The sequence below is a fragment of the Equus przewalskii genome, chromosome 17, assembly GCF_037783145.1.
Source record: "Equus przewalskii isolate Varuska chromosome 17, EquPr2, whole genome shotgun sequence".
NCBI lineage: Eukaryota > Metazoa > Chordata > Mammalia > Perissodactyla > Equidae > Equus > Equus przewalskii.
Window position 1 is genome coordinate 12243982 of NC_091847.1, and position 18826 is coordinate 12262807.

General features: G+C 40.2%; 1 long non-coding RNA gene across 7 annotated transcripts in view; it reads right to left on the reverse strand.

Moving 5' to 3' along the window:
* The window catches only part of LOC103560732 (uncharacterized), a 160256-nt gene that overhangs the window by 45467 nt on the left and 95963 nt on the right, over positions 1-18826 (reverse strand). The window contains exon 1 of one of the 7 annotated variants that reach the window (XR_011528676.1): positions 439-1947. The exons of the other annotated variants lie outside the window; for them this stretch is intronic. This is a non-coding gene — a long non-coding RNA (uncharacterized lncRNA). Of the gene's footprint in view, positions 1-438; positions 1948-18826 lie in introns of those variants that run through there. 7 annotated transcript variants of the gene reach the window in all.

Genomic DNA, 18826 nt, shown 5'->3' on the forward strand with positions numbered 1-18826 from the left:
GTGAGAGTGTGTTTGTGGCAGGTTAATATTTGTGTCCTATCGAGACAGATGTGTCGAGTATCATCATGGTAACAAGGGACATGCTTTAACCCATATGCTGAGGACATGATGGTTATAGGGTACCATTTAGGGAAGGATTTCAAGGTTCCTTATTAACAAAGTCCCATTGGTCAGCCTACTTAATACCCTTGCCAAATAAGAGAGTTCAGTTTTGTGCCATTTCCCCTTCAGTCTAAACTAGAGATGTTCTTAAGAGGCAGATTTGAGAAGTCAGCCAAGGTTGTGCTCAGGGCCCCAGCTGCACAATTTTATATACTTGTCCCCTCTTTGCAGGTCTGTTCCCCTGCCTCACTCCCTTATCTTTCTAGGTTCAGTGGCTACAGAGGATCAAGAATCCCTCTGAATGGAGAAATTCATTCACATGTAGGTGGTACTCACTGAAAACAGCTTTATCTTCTAGCCCTCTTCTAGGATTGTGCTCTTCTGGAGAGGATACTGGTCAACAAGCCATGCTTGACTCTCTGCAAGGTGACCCTTCCATTGTGATGTTGCAGGCACCATGCCTAGCCTATGAGGCAGAGGGCTTCATAGGGGCCCTTCTCACAGTCCACATGTCCACAAAGTCCAAGCTGCCTATATGTTAGATCAGTCCCAGGTTGTATGGCACTGTAACAGTGTGACATATCTAAAGAGGATACTCTGCTGCTGCTCATGCTGCATTTGCTTTATAGTGGGAAAGAGCAAACGACAGCCCGTGCGCCAGCCTGTTTTTGTAAATGAAGTTTTACTGGAACAAGTAACCCTTATTTGTGTATCAATTGTCTATGGCTGCTGTTGAGGTACAGTGGCAGAGTTGAGTAGTTGCCACAGAAACGACGAAGTCTCAATTATTCACTATTGACTATCTTAACTATTGACTATCTACAGATTGCTTCTCTGTGGTGTCCAAGGCGGAATTGGCTCCCTCTGAGGCGGTGGTTCTCAATGGGGCGGTTTTGCCCTCGGGGAATATTTGGCAATGTCTGGAGACATTTTTGGTTAAAATAACTGGGGGGAGTTGCTACTGACATCTAGTGCGGAGTGGTCAGGGATGCTGCTAGACATCCTACAATGCACAGGCCAGCCGCTACAAGAAAGAATTATCCAGTCCAAAATGTCAATAGTGCCAAAGTTGAGAAACCCTGCTGTAAGGAAATGGGTGTTCTGTAAAACCATTATTGCTTTTCACTCATTTATTCAACAAGTATTTATTGAATCTATACTATGTACCAGGCATGTAGTGAGTTTTATGTATATATTTAACCCAAAGAACAGTTCACAAAGCTGATACGATTGATATTATTTTTATCCCTATTTTACAGATAAGAAATATGAAGCCCAAAGGGGTTAATTTACCTAAAACCATCTAAATTAGTAGTGAATGGGGAATTTAATGCAATGCTTGACAAGTACTCTCTACTCTGATAAACACAGATGTGAATGGAAAGCCAGCCAGATCTGCATTCAAATTTTGGTTCTTCTGCATACACATGTGGGAAATGGAGACAGTGAGACCGTCTCTGAAGGAGGTTGTAAAGACGGAATGAAATAATGTGCTGAAAGCACTCTATGACAGGGCCTACTACGTGGATGCAACAAAAATGCTAGTTCCAATTATTTTATTTCCAGTCCTTAATATGAATGTCGTGGACATCTGGAAACCACGTCATCCAGCCACATGTGAGAATTCTGAGTGCTGAAATGAAAAAAACTACTGCCATTTCTCTACCGGAACGTGAGCGGATTTTCTCGATTATTTCAGCCCCACGGAGAATGTGGCCTCTTCCCCCAGTGGCAGGACCCCTGCTTTAGAGCAGACGCTGGCGAGAAGAGAAGGCTGCCTTCTCCGGAGGGCCTTCTCCGCCCTGTCCAGCGCAGCGTCTCCCTGCCGAGCTGCCGGCCAGGATTAACCCTGGGAGTGACAGACTGTCAGCCAGCAAAGCGCCGCCTAATCGCCGCGCCTGCACAACCCTGCTCCAAACACTCCCGCCAAGCCCTTGCAACTGTCAAGAAGGTTTTCTCCTGACGGGAGAACACAATTTCACATTTTCAGAGTTAAGGCATAAGCGCGGGAGGCAGCTGGAGCTGCGGAGCCAGCTGCACTCAGAGCGGAACTTCAGAGCGCATCAGCACACAGGACACTCTCCCCTGTCTCCAACCAGCCGGCTTGGTCTTTTTTATTTCTTTGTCTTTTTATTTCTCTTTTTGCCCCAAGACTTGACACTTTACAAAGCTAAGTCTATTGCCTTGGCCATATTATTTCTAGAAAAACAGAGCAGCTTTGGCTCTGGGATAATTAGTGTATCACAACCGGAGCTTTCAGCTTGGGGCAGAAAAATTCCGCAGGCCTTTCTCCTCAGCTCAGCTCTGGCTCCTCTCCAAGTCTCCCCCCAACCCCGAGGGTCCCTTCTTTGTGCACTCGCACCACCGTTGTCCAGTCTCCTTGTCGCATCTCCTGGCTCACTAGCACCAGCATCATTGGTGGACAGAAACAGAGAGGGAAAAGATAGTCTCTAACCTTGGGAGAGTCTGATCTGAAGAAAGAGTCCAGACTGTGGGTGGAGCATCATTATGCTTTTACCTCCAAGAAGATGTTAAAAGAAGGCTATTCTTCTTGTCCCTGTTTCTGCTGAGGCACTAAAGCTGAGAGCAAAAGTAAAGCACCCCATACTCTAAAGAGAGAAGCCAGACCACCTATGAGACTTGCTAAAGAGTAACCCCCCAAAACGCCCATCAACTCATAGTTCATAATCCATGTCAAGGGCATAAGAATAGGCTGCAGAATTGGCGAGGGAAGACTAGATGAAGGGATTTCTTTACTGGAATCAGGATGATGCCAATAAGTCATATATGCAACAACTGCACCAAAAAAAAATCTTCCTTATTCCCCATGCCCATGTGGACAGAGAGATTGGCAGGGACGGTATGTACCCTCAACATAAAATCAGAAAGCCCTTTCTAAACACAGAAAATACCTCTGGGCAAAGCCCAGGTCCTCAAGTGCAAGTGTTGGCGTTGCAGAGTAAAGCTGTCTTATTTTGGCATTTGGGAAAAGGCAAGGTCCCTTCCCCTCACCTCAAGAACCCCAATGTGAAGCCTGCTATGGACCTGCCACCCACAAACCAAAGCTTCCATGCAGCTGTCCCATTTAGAGGCAAACAAGGTATGTCAGGAAAACAGCAGAGGAAACCCACACCAACCATTTGTACTACACATCTCAGAACTTAATTCAGATTATGAAAAGATAACCAACAATCAGCAGATGTTTGAGGAAACCAGTAGTACAGAATGGAAGGACCAAAGAATATGTTACATCAGAGGAAAGAGAGATTTTAAGGTTAATAATTAAAATATGTTCAAAGAAATTAAAAAACAAGAATAGGATACTACTAAATAGGAGCAATAAGATAATTTTAAAAATAAATATTAGAAATTAAAAATAAGATGGTCTAAATAAAAACAAATACAAAGGGTTAAAAAGAACTGATTAGAGAAAGCTACTAAAATTTTTTTGCAAAAGTGCAAAGAAATAGAAATGTGAAATTTTTTAAAAGTAAGAAACATAGAGGAATAATCCGGGAGATCAACATCTACCTCATAAGTGTTCCAGGTGAAAAAGAAAAGAGAACATCGCAGGGACAAAATAATCAATGACAAACTAGGAGAGAAATTCTCCAGAACTAAAAAATATGTTGATTTAAGATTGACTAGATCCTGGAAGACAATGGAGCAATGCTGTTAATGTTCTGAAGGAAAATGCTATTGAAACTGGAATTCCATACCCAGGAAAACTATCAATGAAGAGTGAAGGGAGATATTATAATACATACAATTCTGTAAAATTTACCCACCACACACTCTTCATGAAAAAAATTAGTTGAGGATGTCATTCAATGAATGAAAAAGGAATCTAGGAAATAAGAAGTCATGGACTCTAAGAAACCAGGAAACTACTACAGGGCACAATGAAAGAAATATAAGCTTGACATAAATTAGAACCAGCAGTTAGAGGGTCCCAAGAGAATTTTCTTCAAAAGAAATAAAATTTTATTCAACAAATATTATGATTGAAGCAGAAGCTGAAATATTCAAGTACCAGCTGAGATGTACAGCTTCTTTTCTCAAAAAGGAAAAAGAAAAGAAATATAAGCTCCAGTAAAAATGAAAAAGCACATTTTTGTTAGTCATGTTGTGGGTACACCACTTCCCCCTCTGTGCCCTCCCCCCACCCCCAAAAAATAAAAAATAAATAAATTAATTAAAAAAATGAAAAAGCACAAGAAAGTCATGACAAGTTGAAAGCAAAGCACACTAAATTATGACATTAACTTGAGCAATTGATGGCATATTAAGAAAAAGAGAATCCCCTTGGCCTTAACACTTGGAACATTCTCCTACAAGTATCACTAGTTTGATGATATAAAATTACGTTTATTTTCCGCATGGATCTAATCACACTAGTTAGTTCTGCAGTAAACTATATTTACTTATCATGATGTCATAAATTTTATTTATTCATTTTAATATCTAGAATAAATGTATAGACAATGCACTTAAGACATAATTGTAATTACAGAACAGAATATCAATGTCAAAACCTTAATAATATACAAAAATGAAACTGATGGAGGATGGAAAGTGAATCAGGAGGAGAAAAAATGGAAAGTAACATACAAGTAGTAGTTTACTTCTGAATAATTATTAATCAAGAGAGAGTGTCTAAAACAGATAGAGCTAGAAGTAGAAGTTTCAGTGAGTTAGTTAACATTTAAAAGATCATCAATAAAATTGAAAATAGCAATTTAACCAACAAATTCAGAGGAGACATAGAAAGGAAGGTGAAGTTAGTGTGTGTAGATGAATTAAATTCTTCGTCTTCCAAATGAGGGAGTCCATAAATCAAGAACTCCTGGTCTATTATTTAGAATAATGACAGTAACCAATGGAAAAATCAAAAACCTGTAAGAAACGAGAGTGACGGTAGGAGGACATTATTTTCTCAATCACTGATATCTTGTACTATATCAACTACCTTTTCTTCTAGTTATTATTGCCATTTTAGTTAAATATGTATTGAAATTTAACTATGAGGGTAAAAGCCATGCTATGCAGCCCAACACTTGCACTAATCCAGAATGTCACCAAATTTCCTTCTTAGGAAATATGCTTGCCCTGTATTCACTCCCTATTTTATAAATTAAACTTCCAGCCAAGAATACTCTATCCAGTGAAACTATCCTTTACATATGATGGAGAAATAAAAACTGGAAAGTTTTTATTTCAGATAAAGTAAAGCTGAGGGAGTTCATCACCACCTGCCTCCATTACAAGAAATGATCAAGGGTGCCCTCATACCTGAAACAAAAAGGTAAAGATTTACAGAGCCTTGAGCAAGGAATAAATAGACAAAAATCAGAAAATTGCAGCTATCTATCAGAACAGGTTAGCAAATACTTAATTATAACATAAAAGATAAAAGTAAGGAAAGCATCAAAAATAACTATAAACATTTCCTTTTAATCACAAACTCACAAAACAAATAGAATAATTTGTAGTAACAATAACTTAGAAGGGGAAGAGGAAAGGGATGGAACCTGCTTAAGATAATGGAGATAAGAGGCTATCAGAAGATGGACTCTCTCATCTAAGAGATCTTTTATACAAATCTCATGGTAACCAACTAAACAACAAATCAGAGCAGAGACATAAATCATAAATAAAGAGAAAACCATCACAGAAAACCACCAAACTGAAATGGCAGTCAGAAATACGAGGGAAGAGAAACAAGGAAACATAGAATAACCAGAAAACAAGAGATAAAATGGCAGTATTAAGCCCTCGTATAACAATAATCACTCTAAATGTAAGTGGATTGAATTTTCCAATTGAAAGACCAAGAGTGGCTGGCTGGATTAAAAAACGAGACCCAAGGGGCCGGCCCAATGGCATAGTGGTTGAGTTGGCACACTCTGCTTTGGTGGCCCAAGGTTCACAGGTTCAGATCCTGGGCACGGACCTAGCACAACTTATCAAGCCATGATGTGGCAGAATCCCACATAAAATAGAGGAAGATTGGAACAGATGTTAGCTTGGTGACAATCTTCATCAAGCAAAAAGAGGAAGATTGGCAACAGATGTTAGTTCAGAGCCTATCTTCCTCACCAAGAAAAAAACAAGATCCAACAATATGCTGCCTACAGGAAATACATCTTAGCTCTAAAGACAAACACAGACTCAGAGTGAAGGGATAGAAGACAATACTGCAACCAAAAGGCAAGCAAAAGAAAGCAGATGTTGCCATACTTATATCATACAAAGCAGACTCAAGATTAAAAAAAGGCAGTGAGAGACAAAGAGAGGCACAATAGAATGATAAAAGGGACACTCCACCAAGAGGACATAATACTTATAAATATATATGCACCTAACACAGGAGCACCAAAGTATATAAAGCAATGATTAACAGACCTAAAAGGAGAAACTAACAACGACACAATAATAGTAGGGAACCTCAATGGATAGATCACTCAGACAGAAAGTCAACAAGGAAATAGTGGGCTTAAATGGAACACTAGACGAGATGGACAATAATATATACAGAATATTCCATCCAAATACAGCAGAATACACATTTTTCTCAAGTACACATGGGATGTTCTCAAAGATAGACCATATGCTGGGAAACAAGGCAAACCTCAATAAACTTAAGAAGATTGAAATCATATCAAGAATTTTTTCCAACCACAATGCTATGAAACTAGAAATAAACTACAAGAAAAAAGCTGAGAAACTCACAAATATGTGGAGACTAAACAACATGTTACTGAATAACCACAGACTCAATGAAGAAATCAAAAAATACCTGGAGACAAATGAAAATGTAAATACAAAATACCAACTCATAAGGGATACAGCAAAAGTGGTTCTAGGGGAAATTCATAGCAATACAGGCCCACCTCAACAAACAAGAAAAACCTCAAATAAGTAATCTTAAACTACATATAACATAACTAGAAAAAGAAAAACAAAGCCCAAAGTCAGCAGAAGGAGAGAAATAATAAAAATTAGAGCATAAATAAATGAACTGGAGACCCAAAAAGTGGTAGAAAGGATCAGTGAAACTAAGAGCTGGTTCATGCAAAAGATAAACAAAATTGATCAACCCTTAGCCAGACTCACTAAGAAAAAAAGAGTGAAGGCTCAGATAAATAAAATTAGCAATGAAACAGGAGAAGTTGCAATGAACACCACAGAAGCACAAAAGATTATAAAAGAATACTATGACAAACTATATTCCAACTAATTAGATAACCTAGAAGAAATGGAAAAATTCTTAGACTCATACAACCTCCCAAAACTGAATCAAGAAGAAATAAAGAATCTGAATAGACCAATCACAAGTAAAGAGACAGTAACAATAATCAAAAACCTCCCAAAAAACAAAAGTCCAGGACCAGATGGCTTCTCTGGAGAATTCTACGAAACAGTGAAAGAGGATTTAACACCTATCCGTCTCAAACTATTACAAAAAATTGAAGAAGATGGAAATCTTTATAACTCATTCTATGAGAGCAAGATTACCCTGATACCAAAACTGGACAAAGACAACACAAAGAAAGAACGTTACAGGCCAATATCACTGAGGAACATAGATGCAAAAATCCTCAACAAAATATTGGCAAACTGAATACACCAATACATTAAAACAATCATATGCCATGATCAAGTGGGATTTATGCCTGGGATTCAGGGATGGTTCAACATCTGCAAATCAATCAATATGATATAATACATTAACAAAGTGAGGATTAAAAATCACATGATCATCTCAGTAGATGTGGAGAAAGCATTTAAGAAAATCCAACATCCATTTATGATAAAACTTCTCAATAAAATGGATATAGAAGGAAACTACTGGGCTGGCCCGGTGGCACAGCGGTTAAGTTCACATGTTCCGCTTCTCGGAGGTCCGGGGTTCACCGGTTCGGATCCTGGGTGTGGACATGGCACCGCTCAGCATGCCGTGCTCTGGTAGGCGTCCCACATTTAAAGTAGAGGAAGATGGGCACAGATGTTAGGTCAGGGCCAATCTTCCTCAGTGAAAAGAGGACTGGCAGTAGTTAGCTCAGGGCTAATATTTCTCAAAAAAAAAAAAAAAAAAAAAGAAGGAAAGTACTTCAATATGATAAAGGCCATATATGACAAACTCACAGCCAACATCATACTCAATGGTGAAAAACTGAAAGCCATCCCTCTGAGAACAAGAACAAGACAAGGGTGCCCACTCTCACCACTCCTATTCACCATGGCACTGGAGGTTTGGGCCAGAGCAATTAGCAAGAAAAAGAAATAAAAGGTATCCAAATTGGAAAGGAAGAAGTGAAACGCTCACTGTTTGCAGACAACATGATCCTATTTATAGAAAACACTTAAAGAATCCATCAGAAAACTATTAGAAATGATCAACAACTACAGCAAAGTTGCAGGGTACAAAATCTACTTACAAAAATCAGTTGCCTTTCTATACACTAATAATGAGCTAGCATAAAGAGAAGTCAAGAATACAATCCCATTTACAATTGCAACAAAAAAACTAAAATATCTAGGGATAAATTTAACCAAGGAGATGAAAGAACTATACACTAAAAACTATAGGACATTATTGAAAGAAGTCAAAGATGACAAAGAAATGGAAAGATATTCCATGCACACAGTTGGAAGAGTAAAGGTAGTTAAAATGTCCATATTACCTAAAGCAATCTATAGATTCAATGCAATCGCAATGATATTCTTCACAGAAATAGAGCAAAGAATCCTAAATGTATATGGAACAACAAAAGACCCCAAATAGCTAAATCAATCCTGAGAAAAAAGAACAAGGCTGGAGGCATCACAATTCCTGACTTCAAAAGATACTACAAAGCTGTAGTAATCAAAACAGCATGGTATTGGCACAAAAACAGACACACAGATCAATGGAACAGAATTGAAAGTCCAAAAATAAAACCACACATCTATGGACAGCTAATATTTGACATAGGAGCCAAGAACATACAATGGAAAAAGGAAAGTCTCTTTAATAAATCTTGTTTGGGAAAACTGGACAGCCACATGCAAAAGAATAAAATTAAACCATTTTCTTACACCATACACAAATATTAACTCAAAATATGTTAGAGACTTGAATGTAAGACCTGAAAACATAAAACTCCTGGAAGAAAATATAAGCAGTACACTCTCTGACATCGGTCTTAGCCGCATCTTTTCGAATACTGTGTCTACTCGGGCATGGGAAACAAAAGAAAAAATAAACAAATGGGACTACATCAGACTAAAGAGCTTCCACAAGGCAAAGGAAACATAAACAAAACAAAAAGACAACCCACCAACTGGGAGAAAATATTTGCTAATCATGTATCTGACAAGGAGTTAATTTGCAAAGTATACAAAGAACTCATACAATTCAACAACAAAAAAACAAACAACCCAATCAAAAACTGGGCAGAGGATTTAAACAACATTTTCCCAAAGAAGATATACAGATGGCCAACAGGCACATGAAAAGATATTCAACATCATTAATTATTAAGGAAATGAAAATCAAAACTACAATGAGATACCACCCTACCTCTGTTAGAATGGCTATAACTACCTAGACAAAAAATAACAAATGTTGGAGAGGATGTGGAGAAAGGGCACCCTCACACACTGCCAGTAGGAATGCAAACTGGTTCAGCCATTATGGAAAACAGTATGGAGATTGCTCAAAAAAGTAAAAATAGAAATACCATACTACCCAGTTATCCCACTACTGGGGGATTTATCCAAAGAACATGAAATCAACAATTCAAAGACACTTATGCACCCCTAGGTTCATGGCAGCATTACTCACAATAGCCAAGGCATGGAAGCAATGCAAGTGCCCATCAACTGATGAATGGACAAAGAAGAAGTGGTATATATGTACAATGAAATACTACTCAGCCATAAAAAAGACAAAATCGTCCCATTTGCAACAACATGGATGGTCCTTGAGGGTATTATGTTAAGTGAAATGTCAGACAAAGAAAGACAAACACAACATGACTTCACTCATACGTGGAAGATAAACAAACACATGAATAAAGAGAACAGATTAGTGGTTACCAGAGAGGAAGAGAATGGGGGGTGGGTGAAAGGGGTAAAGGGACACATATATATGGTGACAGATAAAAAATTAGACTATTGGTGGTAAGCATGATGCAGTTTATACAGAAATTGATAAATAACAATGTATACTTGAAATCACACAATGTTATAAACCATTATAGCCTCAATAACATAATTGGAAAAAGAAGAGAAAGTATTAGCGAGAAGAGGAAGAGAAATCACAGCCTTTTATAACCTATTCATGGAAGTGATATCCCGTCCCTCTTACCATGTTCTGTTCCTTCGAAGAAACTCATTGGTCCAGCCTGCAGCCAAGCAGATGGGACTACACAAGGACCTAAGCACCAGGCGGGGCGTCATTGGGAGGCCTGTCAGAGCTGCCTATCACAGAAATTTCTCAACCTTAGGCAAATTTCTCCAACTCTCTTTCCTCACCTACAATATAGGGATAATAATAGCAACACTACAGAGGTATTGTGACAAGCTAAAAATAATACATATAAATCACTTGGTGCTAATAAGACCTCAATATATGGTAATCATTACAACAATGTTAACAATATTATATTAATATATTAATTAATATTAATGCTGTCTGGCCAGCTACAGATCTCTTATCCCCTCTGCTCAGTCTTCGTTCTTTGTGCTTCTGCTCCTGAGAATCTAAATATCTTCACTTCTTTCCCTCCCTAATATTTTGCTAATATGATAGGGTGATTTCTAAGATAAAATGTGTTTTTGCAGCCTGGATTCACCAGTTCAGTTTTATAAGTTTTACTGACTCTTATGATTTCCTGTTTGAATCCAGTATCTTCAGAGAAAGACAAACCAAATTCACCAGCACCCTAGGAAATACTGATTTACAAATTAGAATGCTTTTTGTTTTTCTTATAAACCTAGGTGGGAAACTGATTCATTATAAACCAGCTAGAGTGCTCATGGTTCTGCATGACGTGTTATTATACTTCACGACTATGAGATATGTTAACAGATTTCTGCTAGGTTTTTCCTTTCTGGGTTTTTTTCTGTTATGGCAATAAATTTTCCTATCAAGTCAATAGTTTACTCTTGTTAGAGTCGGGAGAAATTCTCAAGAAACGCCTAAAGGAAGAAATTCTTCAGACAAAGTTGAAGGAAACTGTCACCACCTGCACGAACCCACTTGAATGTGTTGTGAAACATTTTGGTTATGAAACATAGGAAACTCTCTCTATTCCACTTCTTTTTTGTGGTCTCCAATGAATCTGACTTGGGGAGTTAGGATGGTCCGCTCACATGGCCTTTCCAAGCTCGTTTCCCATCTATAAAATGGATCTTATGATCCTATCTTGATGACCTGTCACTTGATCCCCCTTGCAGGACAAGGAGGGCCTGGGCAATGCTTGAAGCCCATCTGGGAGGGGCTCCTAAAGACCCCACAGTGGAAAGAGGGTGCTGCATCTCTTTTCACTGTGGTCAGAGAGACTGATTTTGAAAAAATCAACTCAAGGGAGTAGGTATCAGTTAGAGACTAACAGACAGAATTGAATTCCTAATCCTTGAGGACATTGAGAAAAAGAGGGAAAGTCCAGATGCAAAACGCACATGAAAGACAATAATGGCCAGAGGGGGAAAAAAAAAGGGAGGAAACATAAGTTAGTTCTAAGCACTAGAATGGCCTGGAGCTGAAGAACTGGGCGGTGACTTTCTCCGGTTTCTTTAGCTCCATGGGGGCCTGCTGGAAACATTTAAAGAGAAATCCTTGGAACAGACACCTACCACCTGTGGCTATTGAAAAGATATATATCATTTAGATACCACTGGGCAAAAAAAACATGCCTTAGAAGGAAACATCTTGGCTAACAGCAAGGTGCAAAATTATTTCATTTTGCTCTGCATTTTTGGAAACAATTGACTTCAAGCTTCCATAATTTCATGCCTTAAAATCTCCATCCCAGCTGTTGAAGAAATTCTTCGTGTTCTCTGCTACGGCACTGGGAGTTTTGCAGCCATGAATGGACACAAAAAGATGTCAATCACATCCAGTAATGAAAAGTTCATTTCCCACTCCCTATTGTAAAGGCATTGCCTTTGTGATGTTCATTGTGCGAGGCTGTGTTCAAGCTCATTTACCTTCACATACAGAATATCTATTTTATATTAAAAGTTTAGCCTATAGTCATCCCAGATCATACCTAATGCATTAGAATTGTATTACCATTATCCTCTATTAAATCTGTGATGACGTTATAATATCTATGTCAGAAATAATGAAGAGATTAATGTGGAGTAAGAGATCCTGGTGTCACCTCCCTCTGCATTTCAACATCAAATATTGTTGGCACTGAAAACCAGTCTCTGTCAGCCAGTGAGAATGGGGATTTTGACAACGGAGAATCCACCGAGAGATGTGAGGGGAATTTTCCAAGTCATGTAGACAGGTGCTGAAGTGATAATTGAATAAAAGTGAAAGTCCTTCCTTTTTATCCCCTTCTAGAAAAATCTATATTTATTCCCTTAACTTCACAGAACATATCCTCCTCAGGGGGTGGTGATATATGCCGAGGAGAGCCTGTTTGAAGTGCTTCCTCTACAGCTGGATTTGTGGATGGATACAATAAAGACACTTGAGGAGAAGGAAATTCAGTACTAAACATGCTGGTCCCAGACTTGTGAAGCAGCATTCCCTCAGATTTAAGGGGCTAGACGTTGTCTCCTCTACTGGTCTGGTCCCCCTCCCCATCCAGTGGGCCAGAATAGAGAACAGCATGAAAGAAGCAATTCATTCATCCACTCAACAGATACATATTGAGCAGTTGATTATTATTCCTTACTTATCAAGTACTTTATATTTTATACATATGATGACATTTCATCCTCATGACAAAATAGGAAGGGCAAGTATTATCCTTCTCATTTTACAGATGAAGAAATTAAGTCTCAGAATGACTTGTGTACACTTACGTAGCTGTTAAAGAGCAGACCAGAGATAGGAACTCATGCTTAAGTTTGAACTTCATTTCATAGTCAGTTTGGGCCAGCGATGCATTTCAAGTGGCAGCACCATAATGGTGTTTCATTTGAAAAGCTCACTCTGGCTGTAGAATGGAGAATAGTGTCGGGGAAGAAAGACGGGAGGCGTGAAGATTGGAGGCTACCGTAGTAATCAGGGCAAACAGCGATCGTGCCCTGAAGTACCAAAAGAGAATCAACTGCCCATATATTTAGAAAGTGTTTAGTGACTAGCTGGATGTTGGAGGGTGAGGAACCATGAGCTGTTGAGGATGTTTTGGATCTGTCATTTGAACAACTGGATGTACAGCAATGTCATTTTCTGGGATGGGGAACATGGGAGAAAGAGCAGGTTAGGAAAAGAAAGGGAGGAATTTTTTATTATTATTATTTGGTGAGGAAGGTTCCCCCTGAGCTAACATCCGTTGCCAATCTTCCTCTTTTTTTCTTTTCTTTGCTTGAGGAAGACTAGCTGTGAGCTAACATCTGTGCCAATCTTCCTCTATTTTTTGTATGTGAGACTACTCCACAGCATGGCTGATAAGTGGAGTAGGTCTACACCTGGGATTCAAACTCACCAATCCAGGCCATTGAAGTGGATTGGGCAGAACTTTAACCACTTGGCCACAGGGCCAGCCCCTAGAAATGGAGGATTTTAAGCCCCATGGTGCACAGTTTGAGGAAGCAGGTGGAAATAGTTTGTCAGAAGGTGGGTACATGGTTCTGGAGCTCAGAGGAGGCGTCTTCCTTAGGTTGAGATTTAGGGGCACGAAATATTGTAGGAGCAGAGATCCTAGGTCCCCATGGCAGGAGAATTTCCAGAGAGCGACCGGTGGAAGTCAGACTTAAGGAAGTAGGGAGTGAATGGGATGAGGAGGTAGTGTGACAACATTCTGAACAAAAGCATGACTGTGAAGAAATAGAAAAAGATACAGTTGTAGTTGGAGGGAACGTGGAGTACAGGGAGAATGGTTTTATGTTTTTAGTGAAAGATTTTGTTTAAATGTTGATAAGAAGGAAGCAATTGAGAGGGAGAGATTGGCACAGAACATTCACTCAGTGAGTAAAGAGCTACTGAGACCCCACCACGTGCTGGAGAGCCAACAGCAAGCAAAATGATAACCTCTTCACTTCTGGTAAGAAGACAATAAACAAACAAGCAAACAAACACACAGTAATAACCTCTATTAAGTATAAAATGCAATATAAAGCTATAATACTTAAAATACTATGGCATTGATGCAAGAATAGACAAGGGATGCTTAGAGACTAAGATTCTCTTGACCAAACTCTAGTTAGGCTCCTCTGAGCCCTTTCCGGGCTAGGCCTCAACCTTGGCCTATAATGACTTGAATAAAACATAACATAGCTTCTAGCAGCTCAAGGCCATCTCTCTAAGATGACTCTAGACCCCCATAAAGTGCCTGAATGAGAAAACTCATGGCTGCTGAAAGAATTTACTGTTCATTCCAGCCAACAGCTGAATATAGGGCCCTGTCTCCCAGCCTCTGTGGGAGTGGAGGAGTCTAACTTTGATAAGCGCCAGTTAGCAAACACAGGTGGGTTTCACAGGGACAAAGCCCTCTATCCACATTTTGTAATTTTTCACTTCCCCAACTCTCCTGAATCTCCCATCACCTCCCTTGCTCTTCCCTCATTCTCCCTTTAAAACACCCAGTCACATCTGGACAAATGCAAGTTGAGCTCAGTTCATGCTGGGCTTTTTTCCTTACCGTAATAGTATATTACTGATTAAAATCTGTCCTTGCCACTTTAACTAGTGTGCGGCTTGGTTTATCTCTGACAATAAAACAAAATAAAGAGTCTAAACTCTGTAAACAAATGGAATTTAGTCTATGATAAAGTTGGCATAAGTCGGTAGGGAAAGAATGGACACATTTAACAAATGGCGTTAAGGCAATTAGATAATTTTGGGAAATAAAATGAGAAACCATTCTTTAGGAGGCAAAGGAAAGGTAGCCTTAAACAGAAAGAGGGACACCTCTTGCATTTTCATTGGAGTAGGTGAGTATGGATGCAAGAATGTTTGTGTGGTGGGGAGCAGGAAGATAGAGACATCTCGCCCCATTGGCTTCTCTCTTTTCCTTGTAAAATAGGATGCAATATCTTAGACTGAGAGTAAAGGGGTATTTGGGAAATTAGGAAACTGGAGATGGGCGAGAAGTGAAAAGCGCATATAATGACTGAAGTTCAAATCACAGCTGGGGACACATCATTTGGAGTAATTGAACTAGAACATAGAAGTGGGACCAGGCTGAAAAGTTTGCAGGACAGATAGTGGGTAGAGTGTAAAGAGGTGAAAATGACTCCACAGCCTTGCAGACCACAAGCCAAACAGAGCCACGTGCTTCATGTTCAGGGACCAAGCAGGAAACATATCCCTTAGAGCTTGACGGGAGCGGTGGAGAACCCCTCTGGCAGCACCACATCAGTACAGCGTATTTGAGGACAGGTTCCCTCATCAAACCAGATAAACCTCCAGCAGGTCTGATCTCTCCATCGATATATCTTCCTCAATATTTATCACGTTGATCCTATAGTCTAGATTGTTCTCTTCTGAACATTTTCTCTTCACCTCTCTCATTTTCAATGGCAGTCCTCACAGCCAAAAAAAGGGTGTGTTGATGGGTGTTCAATCAAGAAAGAGAAGCAGAGCCTGAACTGGGGCAGCTTTGGGCCCAAGTCAGGGCTAAGGTTGGACCTGGAAGCTGGTGGTCCCTGCAACCCAAGGATTTGGGACCAAAGGCCAGTTTCTTCATGGTAGATGAGAAATCTAATAGGCAAAGAAGACTTGAAGACGCAGGCACCTAGACCTCCTGGTTGTCTAGTAGTAAGAACTAGGAAAATCAAGGAGGCTAACTTATCAGAAACAAGACAACAAATCTAGAAAAGAGTGTAGAGAACCAGTAGAAGAATTAAGAGGGACATTGGGCCATAGACTGCCAGAGTTCAGAGTTGTCTACTTATTGTCGTCTCTACCCAGAGCTGGAATGGTGAGCACTGGCTGGAGCTGGGCCAAAGGAAGGGAAGCTCCCAGCATTGACTTTGCTAGGGAAAATATCTCAATTTCAGACATACCAGCCAGGGGGTAAATTATGAGACAGGTGGAGAAGAAAGAGCTCTATCCTTTGCAAACACAATAGGTTTGTTTCTGAGTTTATTCAGGCTGATATAACAAAATACCATAGACTGGGTGGCTTATAAACCACAGAAATTTATTTCTCACAGCTCTGAAGTCTGGGAAGTCCAAGATCAAGGCACCAATAGATTCAGTGTTAGATGGAGACCTGCTTCCTAGTTCACTGATGGTCATCTTCTCATCTTCTCTCTGTGGCCTCACATGGTGGAAGGGGCAAGTGAGATCTGTGGGGTCTCTTTTATAAAGGTACTAATTCCATTCATGAGGGCTCCACCCTCATAATCTAATCACCTCCCAAAGGCCCCACCTCCTAATACCATCACATTGGGGATCAAGTTTCAACAGATGAATCGGGGGAGACATAAACTTTCACTCTATAGCAGTTTGCTAGTGGGCTCTAGGATGCCTAAAGTTGGAGGCGGGTCATCTTTGTGATTCAGGGTAGGAAAGATTTCTAGGCAATACCAATCTTTCAGCAACACTAATATAGCCACCCAGAAGCCTAACCATCATAATTCATCAACTCTAACAAATAATTGTGTGAAGTGGAGGACAGGGAGACTACATTTAAGAATATCAATAATCTGGTGACTCTTTACCTTCCCAACTTTCAAGCAAATGTTTTCCCCGACAGTTCTAATATGTCATATTTATGCCAACTGGTCCAGCATCTTCGAGAGTTCCACCCGTGAGTAGGTGAGGACCACGACATCTAATAAACCCTTTGCCTCTCCACTCTAGTACTTTATGAAGCTTTTCCAAGGTCTACTACCTGAGCCTCTTATTTCATCTCACTACTTCTCTGATCACCTGTTCCTGTTCTTACATCGTGCTTGGCCTCTCCACTTAGCTTAGATCCATTCTGTGCACACTGTGTTCAGCTTTGCCCCCAGCCACCAGATCAGATTGCTCCATGCTCTGCAGCCTCTGGGGATGTCCTGCTTCCTTGTATGCCCAGAGTAGCTCCTGGGACCCCTAATTCCCCACTTATCCAGGGCAAGAATTCAGATAATAGTCAACCCCTCCCCAGTTGCTCTCCCCTGCTCTGCCTGAACTGCTCGCCAATCAAAGTAGTCACTTTCTCACAGACTTGGCTGCACGTTATAGCAGGACATGTGGGCTGCTCATCCCTAACTCGACTTTCTTACAGAAACACTGGCTAGCCTACGGTCCCTCCAAGAGAGAAAGAGAGAAAGCTAGTAAGAAAGAAAAAGGGGCAGCCTCTCACATTTAGAACTTGACCTGGCACTCACATGTAAACACTGCTATTCTCCTACTAGAGATAACTCACAGAATACCAACCTCAGACAAGGATTCTCTGAGATCACAAGAAAATGAGACAAAGCAAGGCCACATCATAATTGTGTCTAAACAAGGACAAAACCAAGGTCACTGTGCCATGCACAACACACTGAATACCCCCATCTCTGGGCCAGAATGAGTGACCGCTTCTTTCTTTACCAGGTACAGTGCTATCCTCATTCTGGCCTCCTCTCCTGAGAGATCAGATTTATTAAGATACCCAAGTACAGAGCTACTCCCACTTTCTGACAGCATCAAACCCTTACTTCCTTAGACTTTCCTCCAAATCACTCAACTAAACCCCAGCTCCTATCATAGGTTCTTTCAAAGACCCTCTTACTGAGCTGCTCTCTGGTTCCCCTGGGTCTGTGCTCTCCCTCAATACAGTGAGTGATAAAGCCATTCTCCTTAACTGCAGGTTTGCTCCGGGTGGCCTTCGGTTGAAGGACACTGACATTAAAATGAATTGGCCCTCCCTATATGCCAGGCACTGTACCAGGTGATGTGGATAAAGGGACAAACAGGACATGGCCTTATTAAATCCTTACAGCTACTCTGTGAGATGGATTTTATCTTCCTCACTATGCAGAGGAGGAAACTGAGGCCCGAGGTCACACAACTAGGAAGCAGTAGGGTCAGGATGGATTTACCAGTCTGTGGGTTCCCAAAGCTCCTAGCCTTCCCCTAATCTGGAGCAGCGTTGTTTAGTTTTTTTCCATCACTTGGAAATGATGCCATAACAGGAGTAGACCTCGCCCACCATATCCAGGAGCAGCAAAGAGGAAAAACAAACAGGGCTGGCCAGTAAAACAGAACAGACAAGAATAGACTGGAAATAGAATGATGACAAAACTAAGTAAACTTGTTAGAGGCCAAGAGACACAGTTCTTGAGCCAAATGGCCTAAAAGTCTGTACGGATTTGAGAATGAAATAGAGTTCCATTATTTTCAGGCAATTTGCAATATCTCAGTTAATAAAAACAAAAAACAAAGAGAGTGAATGGATTGGCTCATGATGAACCGATCTGAAGGAACAAAGATACACCAGAAGCTGCAAATATTTTGGGCGGTAAGCAGAGCAGGGGAATCAATGCTGCCAGGGTAATGAGAGCAAATGAAAGGATGAGAAATAGAGAAAATAAAAATAGCAAGGAAAAAAGCCATCATTATCATTGGGTTATTGAA